The sequence below is a fragment of the Lynx rufus genome, unplaced genomic scaffold (assembly GCF_022079265.1).
Source record: "Lynx rufus isolate CCGP_SWC_20201006 ecotype Redwood Valley unplaced genomic scaffold, mLynRuf1.p SCAF_1, whole genome shotgun sequence".
NCBI classification, from domain to species: domain Eukaryota; kingdom Metazoa; phylum Chordata; class Mammalia; order Carnivora; family Felidae; genus Lynx; species Lynx rufus.
Window position 1 is genome coordinate 175,821,367 of NW_025814823.1, and position 14,436 is coordinate 175,835,802.

The following is a 14,436-nucleotide window of genomic DNA, read 5'->3' on the forward strand; positions in this document are numbered from 1 at the left end:
ATATGTGTGTGGAGGGACAGAGAGAGAAAGGTTTTAAGGAATTGGGTTACATAAGAATGTAGGCTGGCAAATCCAAAATCTTCAGGAATGGCCAGCAGCCTGGAGACCCAGGGAAAAGTTGATGCTTGTAGTTCAGGGCTGAGGACCAACTGCTGGCAGAATTTTCCCTTCTTCAAGAGAGGTCATTAGTTTTCTATGAAGGCCTTCAACTGTTTGGATGAGATCCATCCACACTATGGAGGATAATCGGCTGTCCTCAAAGTCTACCCCTCTAAATGTTAATTTCATCAAAAAATACTTTTGCAGAAACATCTATGATAATGTTTGACCAAATATCGGGGTACTGTGGCCTAGCCAACAGGACATATGAAATTAACCAACACAGTGTGATATTGCTTTCTTGTAATTTGCATGTCCCTGATTACTTAGGAAGTTAAGCTCATTGGCTATTTGGATATCATCTTTTGTGTTTAAATCTCTTGTCTATTTCTATATGGGATTTTCATCTGGTTCTCAGTCGTTAAGAGGACTTTTTAAAAATATGTTCTGTATATTAGTTATTTGTTAGTCATATGTATTGTAATTTTTTTCTCACCTTGTGACTCACCTTTTTATGCTGTCTACGAACTCTTAATAAATAAAAGTTTTTAACTTTAGTCCAATATATCCGTATTTTTCTTTAGAATTATACTTTTTGTGTTTGATTTAATAGATCTTTGTCTATCCCAAGAAGTTCTTGGCTATCTTTTAGAAGCTTTATTGTTTACACTTCACATTTAAATATTCAATCCACCTGGAATTGATTTTTAGGAATAGTATAATATAGAGATTTAAGAATCATTATTTGTTTATATGGATATCCAGTTCATTTTGGCTAAAACCTCCAGTATAAGGTGGATACAAATGATAGTGAACATCCTTGTCTTATTTCTGCCCTCAAGGTAAAGTTTCAATGTTTTATTATTAGGTAAAATAATAATTAAGTACTCTAGTCACTATAAATTTTTTTTAATCATGGTATTTGTCAGATTAAGGAAGTTCCCTTCTATTTTCAGTTTAGTTTGGTGTTAAATTTTATCCAATACTTTGACTATAATCTATTGAGATGGTTATATAATTTTACTCCCTTTGTCTGTAAATGTGATGAATTGCATTGATTGAATTATAATGTTAAACCAACCCTCTATTCAGGGATAAATCCTACTTGCTTGTGGCATATTATCATTTTATATGATTGATACACTTCTAAATTTTATTTTTCAATGTTTTCTTTAGACTTTCCACTTCTGTGTTCATGACAGAGAATGACTTAAAACTTCTTTCTTACGTATTTGGTAGAATTCATTGATGAAGACACCTAGGCATGAAGTTTTCTTTGTAAGAAGGTCTTTAGTAGTTATAGAATTATTCAGATTATCTGTTTCTTTTTGGGTCCATTTAGTAAACTGTGTTCTAGGATTTGTTCAGTCTGTATTTTAAAGCTTAATAGCAAAAAATGTTCAAATATTCTTTTATTATCTTCTTAATGTCTCTAGGAGCATTGCAAGATCCTCCTTTTCATTCCTAATATTGATAATTTTTGCACCATTTTTTCTGATTTGGTCTCAACAGTAGACCATCAGTTTTATTAATCTGTTCCAAGAATTAATTTTTGGCTTTGCCAATTCCCTCTGTTGTTCTTTAATTCTTTCTATAACATCCTGTGATGGATACTTAAATCGTTGATATTAAGCCTTTTTTTTTTTTGTAATGCAGGCACATAAAGCGATACATTTTCCTCTGAGCATAGCTTTAGCTGCATGCCATAAGTTTTGTATTTCATATTTCTGTTATTCCATTCAAAATATTTTAATTGTAGTTTCTTAGACATATGGGTTGCTTATAAGTATATTGTTTCATTTCCAAACATTTGAGAGCTTTTCAGTCTTTTTGTTATTTATTTTTAACTTAGTTCCATTGTAGTCAGTGACTATACTCTGAATGATTTCATTCCTTTGAAATTTTCTGAAACTTGTGTTAGAATGCAGCCTGTGGTCTACTTTTGGGAACTACCTTGTGCAGTTGAAAAGTATGTGTATTCTGTAGTTGTTGGGGCTAGTGTTCTGTATATGCAAATTCGATCAGATTTATGAAGTGTCTTATCTAGGTTTCTTTTTTTTAATATTTATTTACTTTAGAGAGAGAGAGTGCACACGGGCACACACACAAGCAGGGGAGGAGCAGGGAGAGAGGGAGACACAGAATCCGAAGCAGGCTCCAGGCTCCGAGCTGTCAGCACAGAGCCTGACATAGGGGCTCAAACCCATAAACTGTGAGATCGCGACCTGAGTGGAAGTCAGATGTTTAACTGAGTGAGCCACCCAGGAGCCCCTTATCTAGGTTTCTTAATGTATCCTTGTTGATTTCTTTTTATCTGTTTTGTACTATCAGTTAAATAAGGTCAGACTGTTCTATAAGTTGCTGACAGAGGTGTGCTGAAAATCATCCTCTATAGCTCTGAATTTTTTCTTCTCTTAGTTTTGTCAGTATTTGCTTTGTAGGTCTTTAACTGCTGTTAGATGCCTACACATTTACAATTGTTATATCTTCTGGTAATTTGACCCTTTGATTTTTATGAAGTGTTAGCTCTAATGATGCTTCTTGGAATATATTCTGGTGGTTATTGTTTCACGGTATATCTCCATTATTTTACTTCCAACCTTTTTTCCTTATAATGTCTGTTGTAAACAGCATATAGATTTTTTTTGGTAATTCTACAATGTATTTTAAACATCATGAGACATTAATATTATTATTGTTTTATACAGTCAGTATTCATTTTGACTTACCAAATTTTGATAAATCTACCTTCTCTGTTGTGTTTTCATTCATTCCCACATACCTGTTTTTCCAAATGGGATTATTTTCTCTCTACCTGAAGAACAACTTTAACATTTTACGTTAGTGTGGTTGTACTGGTGATGAATTCACTTAGTCCTTTTTGTAACTACTTTTAAAGAATGTTTTTGCTGAATATCAAATTCAAGCTCGCCCGCTATTCTTTCAGCACTTTGAAGAAATTCTATTGTCTTGTCATTGCTATTTCTTTTGAGAAGTCAACTGTCAGTCAGATTACTGCCCCTTTAAAAGTGATGCAATTTTTCAGGGCGCCTGGGTGGCTCAGTCAGTTAAGCAATCCGACTTCAGCTCAGGTCATGATCTCATGGTTCATGAGTTCGAGCCCTGTGTCAGGCTCTTTGGTGACAACTCAGAGCCTGGAACCTGCTTCAGATTCTGTGTCTCCCTCTCTCTCTGTCCCTCCCCTGCTTGTGCTCTGTCTCTGTCTCTCAAAACTACACATTGAAAAAAAAAAAAAGTGATGCAATTTTCCCCTCTGCCTGTTTTTCAGATTCTCTTTTTGTCTTTGCTTTTCAGCACTTTTATCACGAAATAGTCGACTGAGTATGGTGTTCTTGTATCTATCCAGCTTGGACTTCATAGTGCTTCTTGAATGTGTGATTTGCTATCATTTATCCGCTTTGGTAGATTCTAAGCTATTATTTCTCCAGCTGTTGCTTCTGCTTCATTCTTTCCCTTTTTTTCTGAGACTCCGCTACACATATTAAGTCTTCTTATACCCTGTTCCGTATATTTCTTTTGCTCTTTCCTGTGGTTTCCGTCCTTGTTTCCGTCGTCGCTTCTGTCTGGTTATTTTCTGTAGACCAGTCCACTAGTCCACTTTCCACGAATTCACTAACCTGCCATCAAGTTCTAAATTTCAGTTGCGTTTTTCAGTTCTGGAATGAAATGGAAACTGAGTTTTCTGCCTCTGAATTTCTTCAGAATATTTTCTAGAACGTATTGATCAGAGTGGTTTCCCATCCCATGAGGATCCGTGCAACCACTTTTTTTCTTTCTTGTTTTTTGGTTACTTGATTTTTGAATCCTGGTGTTCTGGGGAATTTGTGCATGCCAGATAATGTACAATTAAAACTATAGATTATTGGGGCGCCTGGGTGGCGCAGTCGGTTAAGCGTCCGACTTCAGCCAGGTCACGATCTCGCGGTCCGTGAGTTCCAGCCCCGCGTCGGGCTCTGGGCTGATGGCTCAGAGCCTGGAGCCTGCTTCCGATTCTGTGTCTCCCTCTCTCTCTGCCCCTCCCCCGTTCATGCTCTGTCTCTCTCTGTCCCAAAAATAAATAAACGTTAAAAAAAAAAAACAACTATAGATTATTTGAGAGTCTGGATAATATTTATCTTTATTTCTGGCAGGCAGGTAGGGTAGGGGAGTTTGAATTGATTTATAGCTTCGCTTGAGTCTTTGTAAAGGTCGGTGTATATCTTGTTCAGTCTTGCTCCTTAGAATGTAGTTCCTCAGATGTCCCAATGTAAAGCCTGGGGCATTTACTAGGCCCTCCTTGGGTGACCTTGAACGCTAGGCTGCCACTCATAACCTGGGCAGCATCTGGGGAGGGGGGAGAATTATGGTGGAGAGTCCTCTTGGTGCTTCTCTAGTGTTTGATTGTCTTCTTGGCAGGAGAGACGCTGGACCTGACACCAGCTAGTGCCCCCACGGCCACCACAGGGGTGGGGCAGAGGCCGGGACCAGAGAAGACCGGCTTCCACGCCTCACCAGCGTATTCACTCTCACTGGGCCCACCCTGTGCTCCACTGGCAGTCGGTGGGGACGGCCTCTGACGGGACTACCAGCAGGATGTCAAGAGAGCCAGGTGGGTGAAAGCAGTTCCCAAAGCCAGAACCTTCTCAGGGTTCAGATCTCATCCCAAAGGACCCTCCTGAGAGTAGGCCCCCGGGGTCCCTCTCTCCAAAGCAGCCTCTGTGCCCAAGTCCCTTCCTCACCCAATGTCTTTCCCACGGGCTGCGAGGTTCTTTCTAATGGAGCGGCTTACCCCGCAAACCACTTGTCACCCCACAAGCCCTCCAGTTGCTACATGAAAGCAAGGACCCTGACCCTTTTGTTCCCACAGCCTGTCCCCAGGCACTTAACGCAGTGCCTGACACACACGTTCCACACTCCCCTGTTGTATTTATGAAGAAATGACGAAATGAGTGCTAGACTGCATTAGAAAAGGCCAAAAAGAGAAAGAAGTTGCTCAGCTAACTTCGTCCACCAGGTGGCAGTCACAGCTCCCATATAAAAGAGGATCGCCCCTTTCAAGGAGAAACCACTCAGTTTTTATTTTTGCCAAGGAGTTAGGAGCCTGAATTCAAACCACGGCTCTTTCCTTTGGCTTTTCAAAAGTAACACTTGGAGAAGGTGCGTTCCCAACCCATATGTCCCGTGGGGCGAGTGGTCCTGGCTGCCTGCGCAGGGGGCAGGCTGGGGTAGTGCTGCATAGAAAGACCAGGGGCAATTGGATAAGAAGGCATCTCAGCCCACAAAAGAGATATTTGCTCCTCCGTCGCCCCTCATCAGACAGCTGCAGGAGCTGAAAGAAAAACCAACGGATGCATATTCCTAGCCATGAATTTCATTTGGCCAGTCGTAGGCCTGGGGACATATGGTTCCCCCCCCCCCCCAGGAGGCAGCCGCTGACGACTGTCGGATAAGGGCCTTCCCACCTCATCCGTGCTGAAGTGCTGTTCCTTCACCCTCCACTGGCTCTGACGAGTACTGCCCGCAGCTTCTGCCTCGTTCCTGGGAATGTACAGGGTGGGGGACCTGGACCGGTCCTTGCCGCTGAGCCCTAACTTCCAAAGAGCTAACCTCAGGGACTCCTTGAGAAAGAAAGCGGCCCAGGCCAATTCCATGTCAGGGGGTAGGAAGCAGGGGGGACGGTAGGTTTTTTAACAGGAAGAAATTGTGATATATTTTAAAATGCTTACATTAAACAAATAAAGCTTTCACCCTCAAAATACAACTTAGAATTATGTATTTCCCAAGGAGTTATAGGGGTTCCTCTTTAAGACTGGATCCTTTATGTGTTACAGGCAGAGGACGAGGTAATGGTACCGGAGTTTAAAGGCGTGTGACGGTTCAATTCTATTCTCATACCTGTCAGCAGATTTCTGCGGCCTTTGTTTCACCTGAGATAAGGTCTACCCGCTCCCTTTTTTTGGCCCTTTGTGAATGAGAGAACCACGGGATGGGACGCAGCTCAACACTGAGTAAGTTGGGATTGAATGGATGGGAGGACCCCGCCCTGTGGGGAATGCAGAGAAACTTCACTAAACCTGGTGGCAGGGAAATCAAGTATTCCCTCCCTCCGCTGCTGCCTACACCACCAAATCAACACCCATTTCACACATACACATGCACACACACATGCTTTGGCCCCTGGTTTTTAAGCCCCATCTCTAAGATTAATTAAATTGTCTGTGTCATTCATCTATCTCATCTTCTTTCCGGAAAACCCCTCCGCATTAAACTAATGCTTAATCCGAATTAGAGCCCATCCAAGGCATCTAAGCGCCGCTCGTTACTTGCTAAAGCAGGATCTCTCTTGCCCTTTCAAACAAGCAAAGGATTTCAATGAGACCTCCCAGGACAGGGAGGGGAACGGGGTAAGAATTTCCCTTTGTAAGCGATATGCTCCTTTTGAAGCTTCTGTGTGTCTAGGTAGGATTAGAACTGCCTCGTTTCCTCCTGGTTCCCCGAAGGTTTCGCTTTTGCAGAAGCGTGCCAAGGGAATGGGATTAGTACTGCTTGGTAAATTGTGTTTCCTCCAAAATTAGCACAGCATGGACCCAAGTCGTTCTCACGTATCCCTCACTCCAACCTCTAGCCCTCCCGTGCCCACCTCTCTCCATTCTGCCATCACTCTGGCCCATGCCGCTGTCATCTACCAACATCCACCGTCCTCACTCACAGACACCCCTGCCATCCCTTCCTAAATTGTTCTTCTGCTCCCACTCTAGCTCCCCTCTAGTCTCCACACCATCACCAGAGTAATCCCAACTCAGTTCCCACCCTTGCCCTGCAGCTCCTTTTCAGCAGCTCTGCGTCTGATTTAAAACAAAACCCAAAGCCTCTGCCCCGGCTAACAGAGCCCTGCTTTATCTGGCCCTTTGGCCTCTCTGAGCTCATGCCACGACCTCTTCTTCCCCTTGTTGCTGTGTCCAGCCACACTGCTCTTCCTTAAGTATGTCAAGCTTGGTCTTGCCTCAGGACTCTTGCATGTGCTGTTCCCTCTGCCCAGAATACCTTTCCCTTATATGTCACCTTGGCTTGTTTTTCTCCTTATTCAGGTCTCGGCTTAAATCTCGCCTAGAGATGCCTTCTCGAACCTCCCAGTTCAAGTAGCTCCACTTCTCGTCTCCACCAAGTTACCCGGTTTTATTTTCCTCGTGACTCTCAGAACATTTTCCTGTTTATATATGTGTTTGTTGATTATCTGATTTCTGCTTCTGAATGTAAATGCCTACAGGACAGAGACTTCGCCCCCACAATATCCCCAGAGCCCAGAACAGTGCAAACACTTGGATGAATGATTGACTGAACAAGGAAACCCCTCAATATAATTCTCCTCTGCAGATTTCCACCTTTGGCTAATAGAGGGCAAGTTCAAAATTCAGATGAGTGGTTCTGTGCATAATAATGCCTTATCTTCGTAAGGCACTGTCTCCTGAGAATCTCCCGGCAACTCCCCATGTTGGGAACAGGCATCGCATCTTGCCAGGGTTCAGAAGTTGAAATGACTCACCCAGACCTCTCTCTCTTACACACACAGGTGAGGTCTCAAATCCAGGTCTTTGTTTACAGGACGTAAATGCCAAGAGGACAGAGACTTTACCTGTCTCGTCCCCACAGTATCCTCAGGATACATAATATCCTCAGCAGGTATTTGCTGAAGAAATGAGGGATACATGAATGAGCCAACTCCTGGGTAGAAGTCTCTCTGTGAGACGGAGGCACAGTCTAAAAGCCGATTCCGACCTTTCACCCCATCTGGCTGCTCCGCTCTCCGTATCCAGAGGACGCCCCTCCCCTCTTGGCCCCTGGATCCTGGGTCTGAGAAGCTTCCAGCTCAGGAGGTGTGCACACCACCCCTCCCAGCCACTATGCTCGCCCTGTCCTTGGGACCCCAAGGTTTAAAAATTCAAGGCTTGGGGGCGCCTGGGTAACTAAGTCGGTTAGGCATCTGACTTCAGCGCAGGTCATGATCACACAGTTTGTGAGTTCGAGCCCCGCACAGGGCTCTCTGCTGTCAGGGCGGAGCCCGCTTGGGATCCTCTGTCCTCTTCTCTCTCTGCCCCTCCCCCACTGGTTCTCTTCTCTCTCTCTCTCTCTCTCTCTCTCAAAATAAATAAACTTAAAAAAATTTTCAAGGTTTTCATGAGGCCAAAGTTCTTGCTTCTCCGCATGGCCTGCGATGCAGCAGTTCGGAGAAGCAGTTCTGAGAGCTTATTAGAAAGACAAGAGTTTCAGGCCCCCAGGAGTGCTGAATCAGAGCCTGCATTTGAACAATATCCCTAGCTGAACTTGGTGCCCGTTAGCACTGCAGGGCTCGGAGCTACCTTTATCTGGCATTCCGATCTCTATTTTGCTTGTGAAATACCTGAGCCTTGGGGCCCCATCAGCTCTCAGGCCCTCCTTCTGAAGCACAGATCCTTTGGCGGCTGTTTTGAGAGCAGGTCTAGGAAAGAGAACTAATATCCAAATCCCGTGAGTCACTCATTCAGTAAACATTTATTAAGCACTTACGCTGTGCAAGGCACATGACTGCTCCTGAGGACACAAGCACGGGTAAGACAATATCTCCCCCGCCCCAGAAAACCGGGTAAACAAATGATGTATAATGCTAATTACACATTGTAAGAAATACTAGTCTGAAGGTGTGCTTCTGATAACAAAGTGTGATGGGTGGGGAGGCGGGACGGGGAGACTTGAGAAGGAGCGATTCAGGAAGTCCTCTTGGAGGTGATGTCTAAGTGAAGTCCTGCAGGGTGGAGGGGTTGCGTTGAAGTCTGAGGTCGGGGAGAGCGACGGGGTAGGCAGATACTTTCTCACTGAGGAGGCAATTGGTAGGAAGACCCTGCCCCAGAAGAAGGGGCTTGCATCGGAGGAGGGCCGCAGTGTGGCTGGAGTGCACAGTGGAGAGAGGTGGGGGTGGGGGCTGGGGCCAGATCCCATAAGGCCTATGGGCTTGAGAAAACAAAAGCAGTTTTTTGTTTTTTTTTTTAACATTTATTTGTTATTGAGAGACAGAGTGTGAGCAGGAGAGGGGCAGAGAGAGAAGGAGACACAGAATCCGAAGCAGGCTCCAGGCTCCGAGCTGTCAGCACAGAGCCCGACGCGGGGCTCGAACTCACAGACTGCGAGAACGTGACCTGAGCCGAAGTCGGACGCTTAACCGACTGAGCCAGCCAGGCGCCCCGAGAAAACACAAGCAGTTTTATCTCCAGGGCCGTGGGATGCTGTGGGAGGGTTTGGCAAGGCAAGGGCAGAGCCAGATTTCTGTTTGACCCCAGCTAACAGGGTGGGGTGGGTGTTGGGGGGAAGGAATTGTAGCAGGTGGAGGCAGTAGCAGGGAGGGTGACCGCAAGGAGGCAACGCTGAGGGGGGGCAGGGGACCGGGCGTTCCCCTGACTTGGTTCTCACCACAGCCCTGGAGACGGGTGTTCTTGTCCCCTCCGTACAGAGATAGCAAGTGTAGTGTCTCAGAGAGGGGAAGGGACTTCCCCAAGGTATTGGCAGGCCACTATGGCCAGATCTGGCACAATAATGGTGATGATAATGACAGTCTCCAAAGTTTATTGTTTAAATGCTGCTTTTTTTACGATTGCCTCATTGAAGACTTAACCTCCGCCCCGAAGATGGGGATTTCATTTTTTTACCCCTTCTGACTGGTGAGACAAACAATATTCAGAGCTGAACTAAAGTGGGCAAATTCACTCACCCAGAGGTGGCAAAGGGACAGAAATCCTGGGGTCTCACCCTAGAACTATGTCCCCTGTCTCTGGGGTATGAGCCTGACTTCTAAATCCAAGTCACCTCTAGTACCCAACACCACGCCTGGGGCCACCTTTGCCTAACGTTTTGCCGTTTATAAGGGCAAAGGGGAAATAGCGGAGGAAGGAAAAATCGTATTTGCTGGAAGGCAGCATGACGGAGCTGTCAGCTGGCAGACTCCAGGCCTAATCTCCAGCTCCTCCCCTTCTTTTCCTGCTGATTTCCCTAAAGTGAAAGATTCTTGGCTCATCTAAAACTCTCCAGAACACCAGGGTTCCAGGGCACAGTCCCTGGGAGTTTGTGTTCAAATCGGTAGCAGAGTCCTGACCCTCTGTGCAGGGTATGGTTCCCCACCGTGGGAGGAATCCCGTTCCCAACGTGGAAAAGAGACAGCAAGAACAGGGCGCAGCAGCGGCACTTGGCCTGGAGTCGCCACACTTTCCCCGTCACCATGGCAACCCTTGCCGGCTGGATGGGACAGAATGCTGAGAATACGCAGAAGGGAAATGATGTAGGACAGCGGCAGCAAGAGGGTTCCTGCCTGACACAGGCACAGCCACCCTGCCACCCTGTCCTGCCCCCAACCCAGCACAGGCACCAGCACTTTCTAAGTGCACAGAGAGTAATAATAAGAACAGCAGTCGTTCGGATGCTAATAATGATTAACACGTACTGAGGGCACTAACTGCCGGACGGAAACAGATCAAGGCGCCCAGAGACCCCACGTCTGAAGGTCGTGGAGCTGCGCTCTCCGTATTAACTCAAAGGGGGAAATGATATAAAATAAATACACCGAAATCCAGGAAAGATTCCAATTTTCTGCCATCGTGGGCAACTACTTGCCATCATTGCAAAATGTCCCCGACCCGGACGAGAGAGGAAATGGTGTGGACGGCTGTGGCCCCAGCTGTTTGCAGCGTGTGTGGAGGTAGGGGCTACTGACCTCTGACACAAAATTGTATTTCTTAACTGAATTCCACTGCCCGCCTCTTCCAATTCTTCCCACTCCCCCTACTATCCACCTTCACCCACCCTCGTTCCCCCCGCCCCGGACCCGCCCCGGGACACCCCTTGGGGAGGACTGCTGATTCTGACTTAAGTAGGACACTTTAGGGGACTAAATCTGAGTCCCCATTTGCATCCTTTCCAGTTTTAGAGTGTCGAGTTTGCTCTTTGTTAGGTTTGAATTCTTTGGGGGGCAAAGAAAAAGGAAGTTGCTGATGACTGTATTTGGCTGTGGCCTTAATGTCTCCCTCAGAAGGGTGTTGCTGCAAATCTATGTTCAAACATTCTAAGTTGGTTCTTCTAGGCTCTCTAGCATCACATCTGTTCAGAAACAGCTGTTCAGGCTGCAGCAATGATCAAAGCTGTGTATTCCAGAGCTCCAGTGCTCTAAAAATGGCAAACACTTCTCTTTCTCTTTATATACATATATACATATATATACATATATGTACATGTACATATATAAATACGTACATATACGTATATACATATATGTACATATATGTATATATGTATATAATACATATTATATATGTCATATTATATATGTCATATATATAATATATGGGTATATATAATATATATGATATATAAAATATGACATGATACATATGGGGTATATATAATATATATGATATATATGTATATATGTATATATGTGTATATATGTGTATATAATCAAGAATATATATTCTCTGCAGAAATCTATTTTAATGATTCTGACATCTCAGTCCAGAAGCAAAATATTCATGTGCCATTTTAAAATTCACCAGGAAAATTCGTCAGTAAGAAGGCCTCTCCCTGCTCTTTTGGATCTCAGAGCTATTTTTTTTTTTTAAGTTTTTATTTTGAGACAGAGAGAAAAAGAGAGGGGGGAGGGGCAGGGAGAGGGGAAAGAGAGAGTCCCAAGCAGGCTCCACACCATCAGCGCAGAGTCCGATGCACGGGACTTGAACTCATAAACCGTGAGGTCATGACCAGAACGGAAATCGGATGCTTAACTGACTGAGCCACCCAGGTGCCCCAGGACCATTTTTTTTAAGTTTGTTTATTTGAGAGAGAGAGAGTTTCTGTGCACCCACGCGCAAGCGGGGGATGGACAGAGAGAACCCCACGCGGGCTCCGTGGTGGCCGTGCAGAGCCTGACACAGGACTCAAACTCACCAACTGTGAGATCAGGCCCTTAGCCGAAATCAAGAAACACCTAACCAACTGAGCCTCCCAGGTGCCCTGGATTTCATGATTATTTGGAGGAGATTACAAAGACTTTGCAGTCTCAAGAATGAGATGCGTGAGGGGAGGCTTGATTTGTACGATCTCTATATAGAACATGTTCAATTATAGTTCTATAGGAAGAAATAAAACCCTTTCTCCTGGGTGAGAGTTTCTTTGAATCTAAAAAAATATATCAGATGTATAGAGGTATATAATATGTATGCAAATCTGTCAGTCTGTCTGCCTGCCTACCTGCTTATCCATTCACCCATTTGTCCATCCATACACCCACCCATCTGCCCATCCATCCGTCTAGCTAACTAGATATCCTTTCTTGACACCCATGTGATTTGGTTGGTCAGGTTTCTCCTTGGCTTTCTCAATTTAGGAGATGACGTAACTACAACCAAAAATAGCTATCACAGCATTGTTAAAGACATCCTTGTCAGAGACAATCAAGGGCAATGATTTTGCGATGGATTTGTAAAATGGTATTCTTTCAGTATCATTTCTTTTTAATTTTTAATGTTTATTTTTTGAGAGAGAGCGAGCATGAGCGGGGGAGGGGCAGAGAGAGAGAGGGAGACACAGAATCTGAAGCAGGTTCCAGGCTCGAGCTGTCGGCACAGAGCCCGACGTGGGGCTCGAACTCACAGGCTGTGCGATCATGACCTGAGCCAAAGTTGGACGCTTAACCGATTGAGCCACCCAGGCGCCCCGCAGTATCACTTCTTGGTGAAATTTTAATGCAAAAATTCCTCTTTGGTTGGAAACTTAAAAGGGGGGTGAGGTCAAACAGGACCTGGGCGTCTGTGTGCCTGGGTTGGAATCCTGGCTTTGCAGACTGGTTAACCTTTACGAACATTAGCCACACGAACAGTACCTACCTCGTGGCGTTGTGGGAGGTTGAAAAGAGGAAACGCCTATAGCAAGCGGGATGCCTGGCATCTGGTAGGCACACCATCCATGCTAGTTGATGGGGGAGCGTTAGGCAAGCTGAGGGGCCGCACCCCCCCCCACTCCCACCCCAACCAGGTGGGATGTGTGCTATTCCTTGGGCACTCCTGGCTGCCCAAGAATGAAGGAAAGGGGAAAAACAAATGGTTAACTGATAGAGATCATAGTCCCGCAGGACCTCAGTCTCCATCACCCCTCCACAGTGATGTGGGAAACGAAGGCAGAAGGAAATGGCGGATAGAACTAAATTTCCTTATAACTGGCCACCGCCCATTGACAAATACTTGAGGCTAGCAGAGTAAAACGTCCAGGAACTCCTTACTGTCTTAATGCTTTGCTGGAAAAGAAAAACAACCTTAGCCTGACAGTAGCCAGGCCTCCAGTATCCTGGGAGTCTTCTTTAATATATGAAAATCTCACTGGAAACTTCCCCTGGACTTTACCTCCCCCCAACCCCATAGTATATACCCAGTCTCTCCTCGTGGTCCCTGGGGCAGCTCTTCCTGCCCACGGGTCCCGTCCCCGTGCTTCAGTAAAATCACCTTCTTTTGCACCAAAGACGTCTTCAAGAATTCTTCCTTGGTCTTTGGCTCCAGAACCCCACTTTCACTCCAAAAAAACAAAACAAAACAAAACAAAAAACCTCATCACTAGCTGTTGTAATTGTTATTCTTACTCGAGAACTGTTCATGATTCTGGAACTGGGGGGTTCATGGTGCTGGAGGAAAGGGTCTTCCTTTGGTCTTTGTTTCCCGCCCCAAACTGATCGGTCTTTCACTGGTGGTTCAGTCAAAAAGAAAAGGTATGCATTAAGAAGTCTGTAGCTCCTCCAAGTGAACAGAAATGACACTTCAACTCCCTTGTCCTTACTCCTGGAGAAGTCTGCCAAGTCTGGTCACTGAACCAAAGACACACACTTAGGGAAGCCAGTAGATAGACAAGAATCGTAGAGATCGCCCAGACCCAATCAAAACTCCCATTCTCGCCTGCAACTTTTGTTTTGTCTCCCTGTCTCGATACTTTCAAACATGATACCTTGCGCCCAGATTAGTTTTAAGAACGTAGCTTCTGTTTTAAAAGCAAATACCAATTGGAAGAAAAAAAAAAAAAAATCCCGTCCATTACCATCCCCATGGCAGTGAGGTTTACGGGGAAAGAACGTGGGATTTGGTAGATGGGGCTTGAATCCAGCCTTTACCTCATATGGGTTGTGTAACCTTGCAGGACACCCAACTTCTCCTGGAGATAGTTCTGTCTCCTGTTCAGTAGCTCCCAGGGCAGGGGTGGGGGGGGGCGGGGAAGGGAGGGTGCTGACTATGCTCATGTATGTAAGTGCCTAACATACCAAGGTAGTCAGCAATTACGGGT